Below are 6,875 nucleotides of genomic sequence, written 5' to 3'. Positions count from 1 at the left end.
CATAAGCTACCTAGAGTTAGATTAAACTCATGCTAAGATTGCCACAAGCCTTGAAATTTGACTAGAGTAAACTATGGTTAACACAAACAAAATTAATTTAATTAATTAAACAAATGAATAAATGAAAAAGAAAGAGAGCTTTATGTAGACATGGGACAAGGGTATTAATAAGCACATGAAGGCCCGATTTTGTACAATGTTTGGAAATTTCGTTTGTAATAAATAAAGAAAATGGAGTAGGGGTTGTCGGATGGTGCTTTCGCCCTAGGATCGTTTATTTTATTTTTTAATTTTTTTTTGTTTCCCCACAAGGAGGAAGAGTTCTAGAAGATTAGGTTTTATTGAATAATACAGAATTTTAGTAGTTTATTGGGGCTTTTATGGGTTGGCAATGTCTAATTATTGTTGAGATAAATGTGCATTTAGTATGTGGAGAGAGAATATATTATAGGTAAATGGATTGTTAAAGTTGACTACCAATTGTTGATCCATAAAGTGGGACCTTTTTCTAAAGAAGTGGATTCTAGTTAGAAAATTGGAAGAAATAAATTATTTTTTATTTTTTTATTTTTTTCAAAGTATTTTGTTGTATTAAGATTTTTAAATTTTTTTTTTTTCTTGTAAAGTAAGATAATTTTAGAAGAATAATGTTCGGTATATGATTAATTTTTTTGTTGTTGTAAGAAAAATGACGAGTACATCAAGGATAGTGATGGAGTTCGTAAACATAAATGTTGAGTTTTGAAAGATCAAAATGGAGAGTTGTCTCATGTACATAGATCTATAGGCTATAGTATTTGAATCCAAGCCTACCACAATGAAATGAGAAGATTGGGATATATTGAATTGAAAAGCTAAGGGTCTCATTAGACTCTACTTAGTAGATTTAATATTATTGAATGTGCATGAAGAAGCTACCGCAATGAAACTTTGGAAGAAGTTAGGTGGGATTTATCAAACTAAATCGTTGGGTGGGATTCATCAAACTAAATCCTTGGTAAATAAGTTTTTTCCTAATAAAGTTGTGTACCCTCAAGATGGAAGGTGTTGGTTCTTGTAGCGTCTTGAAATTGCACCCTTTGCAATTTTGACCGCATTTGGGGCCCTCACCTTAGTGTTCTAATCCCTATGCTTAGATGAGATTCATTTATGCTTGTACCATGAAATAATGGCCTTTATATCACATTCTAGCTTGCTAGGACCCTTAACCCTGGCCCAAATATGGGGTAGGATCAGGGCGTGGTGCTTTGGTCCTCACTAGGACCATGGTGCCACACCATGGTCCTCCCTAATTGGGCCCTATTTCAAACCCTTTGCCCTATCCAAAATTTGAGCAGGAAACCTTGCTCCATGTCGGTCTATGTCGAAAAATTAACATAATTAATGACAGACAAGTATATAAAGAGGTCTTCCGCTCTTATTTTGGATACAGGTGGATAATTTAAGAAGACATACATTCAAACATTCAAGCATTCAAGCACTTAAACATTCATCATCAAGCATTCCTAGAGGTCTTTAAGGCTGCATATTCTTCATCTATTTATTATGGAGTAACTTTACATCATTTCTATGCAAGGACATGTGTGTGATTAGGGTTTTGTTATGTTCATGCCATTTCATACAACATATGTGATTACATTCAAGAAGCAAAGCATCATTATCATTCATTGCCGATTTGAGGTATACTTTTCCATCATTTTATTTTAGTATTTGCAATATTTCATTCAAGGTTGGTTCCAAACCGGGGTTTGACTTAGGTAAACCCTTATTTCCAACCTATTTCCCCCTTTTTTGTGTAGGAAACAAGTACAGAGTTGTGATATTCAATATAAGCTTTATTTACAAAGACGAATCAATCTCCCTTTGGTGTGTGAAAAGTGCGGAGGACCAGGGTGGCCACCACCATGGTCTCGACATTTTTGGAACCTTTTCAGGGATCAGATCCGAATCTACATACACTGCTCATATCCAGGTGCACACAAAAATCTCGCATATGTAGCTCATTGTTTCTGCATATTTACCTTCATTTTTCAGCACTTTATTCTAATTCAACATTTCAACTCACAAAAGAAGGTCAATTCATTCCCACCATCCTTAAATCCCTTCAATATTCAGTCCTTATCATTCTTGATTTGTGATTGGATCTATCATATTCCTCCCTCTTTTGAATGTAATGGTAAATTAGTGGTTTTTATACATATAATGGTGGAAACCCTAATTTTTCACCATTACAGTTCTATGGCTAAACATCTAAATTCTTTAAATATTATAATGATCTAGTTACATTTCATTGGAGAGAAGATAGAGGAGGAGTAGGATTAGTGTATGAATTTAAATTGCTTTGTTAGATTCATATTGTCACCTTATTGTGACTATTGGAAGCACTTTGAAAGATGAAAGATGAGCATCTTCTAATGAGTAGGAAGATGGTTAATCTCTCTTAAAAAGATGTAACATTTAATGTTGAGTCAAATATATGACCCTCACAACCCAACAAATCCTATAAAATAATAATATGCTTTCAACAAGAGATTTACAACAATCTAAAAAATAATGTTTTATTTACACAATATGTGTTATATTATAAAAGCACGCAATTACGTGAGAACCCCATGATTATATAGATATGGGATGAGATGAGAAGGTAGTTGTGCACTCTAAACACTATGTATGTGCATAGGATAAGTGTACCTAATGTGTCATGTGTACATGAGATGGGTGTCTCCAAAGATGTGTACATTTGTCACATCTTGGTGATGTGAGAAAAAAAAACCAAAAAGTCCCTAAGTGTGGACTTAACAAGTGTGAATAGGACTTTCCTAAATAGGTTAAAATCTAACTAGTTGTATATTATCCTTATTCACACTAATATTTAAGTGCAACTAGTTTAAACCATGTTGAATAATACATATTAAGACTGCCAAAATAGCCTACATGTAAGTGTATGCAAACTAAATATGATATAAGGATGCCTAGGGTTATCTCCAACCAATGAAATATCAATAGTACACCACTATTGAGTTGAGATAGATAATTTCATAAAATGCTAATTGAGACTAGATTAATTTATGCAATGAATTTGAGTAAATGCTATGTTATGCTATCAATTTTTTTAAAAATAAAGTAGCTTATGCACCAAAACTAATGTATGATAGTTAAGATAATTGATATAAATTGGATTGAAGTTTATAATGAAATTTGGGTCCCAAATGAAAAATTAGTGGCTAGAACTAAAGGTAGGTAGCTAGCAAGAAGACCAAGACCATAGGTGGATGACCAAGAGGAAGGAGAAGTCCACCTTGGATGGCTAAGAATAAGGAACAATTGATAGTGTGTAAGTTTCTAACTTTGGCAAGGTCTATTGGATGCATCTTCTTATTGGTAAAAATGCACAAATTTTGGAGTAGATAAGTAGTAATTAAAAAGAAACTTTGACATGCCAATATAAGAGTTGAAATGAATTAGGGACATGGAATGATGAAATGAGCTCACCTAAGAAATGGGTTAATGAATATATCTTGTGACCAAATGGGTCATTTGTAGACACTATGAAGAGTGCATGCCAATAATATTACTCTTATACTTGCAAGTGAAATCTAAAAATGGGAAAAAAAATTGTAACTATTACATTTGGAATCAAACTAACCAAAGGATACATTTATACCCAATAAATTGACGAGTTATTAATATAGATTTACTTGGGAAGGAATTAAGGACCTATGTAGCTGGTTGTATTTAATTATGAGTTGATTTGAACTACACTAGAATAGATGTAAACTTGGGAGAAAGGGCTTGACATGAAATTGGAGGGTGTTGGACACAATGTATCCACTGAGAGGGGGTGAATCAATGGTATCTAAATTCTTTTCTTTTTAAACAACCTTGGTATACCAGTTATCACCCTAAGCACTAAAACATCAAATTGGTTAGACAAATGTGGATATCAAAAGAGGCAAACACTCAATTTCAACCCACAACACCAGATGTATGAGGAAAACCCAATATGGAAAAACCTCGAGGAGAAATGCTACTGGATTCTATTGCTCCAATCTAGCCTCACAATAAAACAATGGATTACAATGATTTAGGGCACCAACCCAAAGAGAACCAACCCCTACTGAGGGCACCAACCCAAGGAGCACCAACCCCTGCACCAAGCTCCAACTCGGTGATGTATAATGAAATACAATTTTGATACAATTATAGTACCTAGTTGCAAATGAGTTCTGCAACACCTGATCAATAGATTACTACTGATTAAGAAACTTCTCTTCTTCACTGGTTCTTACATTGACGGTTATCAGATTACTCTCTTTGATCACTCACCAGTTACTCTTAGTCTCTCTTCTTCCTTTCTCAGCCTCTCACTACACTATGTCACACTCGGATGCCTTCTTGATCAATCACACCTCACAAGTTAGCTTAATTGTTTGACCTGCAACAGTTTACCGATTACTCTGTCTTTGCCGGTTAGACCCTCTCATCGGTTCACTTGCTAACTCACTCTGTAAATTTCTTAGAATAAACTCTAAGGGAGATGATCTTTCTCCTTTCTCAAGCTCTCTTCTCTCTCACTCTTCACATCAAGCATCAACTCATTTTAGTTTCAAGCTCACATATTTATCTTCTAGGGTTCCCACCCAAACATCATTCAAACAATGTCATGTTAGGCTTTGCCTTCACCAACTCAATCTGTATTAGATTTGATCAGATCTACTTTTCCAGAGAGATGATCTGCATGTCATTGATCAGCACCGCCAACACCTCACATTCCAACGTGCGTTTTCTATATCTAGAGGTCTGCACCATGCTTTTCTGCATTTCTCTGCCACATGCCATTAATGCCTCGATTGTTTCCTTCGGTGAATAGGTACAAAGATCAGATCTTCTTGTAGGATAAGTTCAATCACTTGCTAGTTTGTCTTCCTCAAGATGAAATCTTCTGCCATCCTCCCATGACTTGCGGGTTCTTCATAAAGGCTGACCTGCTTGCTGACTGTTATGTCGATGCACACTTCACTGACCTATGCATGATCATCACCTAGCTTCTAGCTATCATCTTTGTTGACATCCTCCTCTACTTGGTTTTCTATATTGGTTTGACATTCTTGGTTGACCAAGATTGACTACTGGTTCAACTCACCTTATCGATATAACCTAACTCCACTGGTGGGCCTTGATGCCTGTAAACCTCTTCTTTTTTTGGTGGGTCAAATGGGCCTTCCATCAAACATGCTGGTCCTACTACTCAGTCCATTTACTGATAGCATTAATCTTCTCTGAGTATACCAGTTTACATCCTTCAGTTCTTCTTTTGCTTTCTTGCTTGCCTTACTGGTGAGCCTACTTTACTGAGAGATAACACAATTCATGTGTATCGATAACCTTCCTTCTGTCTTCTTACTCACATATCGATTGACATCATCATGTCTTACTTCTCTTATACCGGTCACCACTTCTTACTCATCGGTGACCATGCCAAACCAGTTGATGTCAATGACAACTTAATGCCAATAATGCCAATAATCTCCCCCTTTGGCATTGATGTCAACTTACTGCAAGAATTCATATCGATAGATTTCTCCCCCTTTGACACAATGACAAAGGGTCAGGGTACTTTATACTCCCCCTTTGAATCATACCTATCTCCCCCTTAGTCAAATCTTCTTTTAGGGATTACAGCTAGTACAGAGACATAGAACCTTAAACATTCCCTCTGATCAACATGTGGTTGAAGAGCTATAGATACTGCTATGAACACCCCCTGAACCAAATAAGTCCTTACCAATTTAAGTACATAAGGCAGGTGACACAACTCCCAACTTGTTTCTTAAGTACTCAAAAGTGCTTACCGATAATGGTTTGGTGAAAATGTCTACCACTTGTTCTCTTGTAGGGACATAATCCATCTTTACTTCATGTCCTTCAACCTTCTCTCTGAGAAAATGATACGTTGATGGCTATATGCTTTGTCTTGGAATGCATCACTAGATTCTTTGATATGTTTATGGCACTAGAATTATCACACTGGATGGGAATAGGATTAGAGATGTCCACCTATATGTCCTTGAGGGTTTTCTTCATCCAAAGAAGCTGAGAGACTCATGTAGCAACAACAATGTATTCTTCTTTAGTAGTTGATAGGGAGACTAAATCCTACTTCTTGTTATGCCATGAGACCAACCGGTCTCCTAAGAAGAATTCACCACCACTTGCTCTCTTCCGATCATCAATACAACCTACCCAATCAACATCAGTATATGCTTCCAAGAGGAATTCCCCTTGTTTAGGGTACCACAATCCATAACCGAGTGTTCCTTGCAAGTACCTAAAAATTCCGCTTACGACATTCATTTGTGACTGCTTAGGCGCAACTTGAAATATAGCCAACATGCACACTACCTGCACTATATCTGGTCTAGAAGCATTAAGATAAAATAGGCTACCTATCATGGATCTATACAATTTTGACTCACCACAAGTGATTCATCATTCTTGCTTAATTTGCTTCTAGTCACCATAGGAGTGCTTACCAGTTTGCAATCCTCCATTTGAAATTTATTCAACATATCCTTTGCATACTTGGTTTGTGAGATAAAGATTCCCTTATTGTTCTGTGATATCTGCAAACCAAGGAAGTATGTCAATTCTCCAAGCATTGATATCTCAAACTCTAACTGCATTTGATCAACAAATTCTTTGCAAAGGGTGTCCTTGTTGCCTCCAAAAATAATGTAATCTACATACACAAACACAATGATCATGTGGTTTCCATCTTTCTTGATTTATAAATTGTTGTCAGCACTCCCCTTTTTGAATCCTTTCTCCTTCAGGTACTGATCTAGTCTTGAATACCATGCTCTAGGAGCTTGCTT

This window comes from Cryptomeria japonica, chromosome 4 (genome assembly GCF_030272615.1).
Source record: "Cryptomeria japonica chromosome 4, Sugi_1.0, whole genome shotgun sequence".
Taxonomy (NCBI): Eukaryota; Viridiplantae; Streptophyta; class Pinopsida; order Cupressales; family Cupressaceae; genus Cryptomeria; species Cryptomeria japonica.
The sequence above is the reverse complement of the archived record's forward strand: the minus strand, read 5'-3'. Positions refer to the sequence as shown.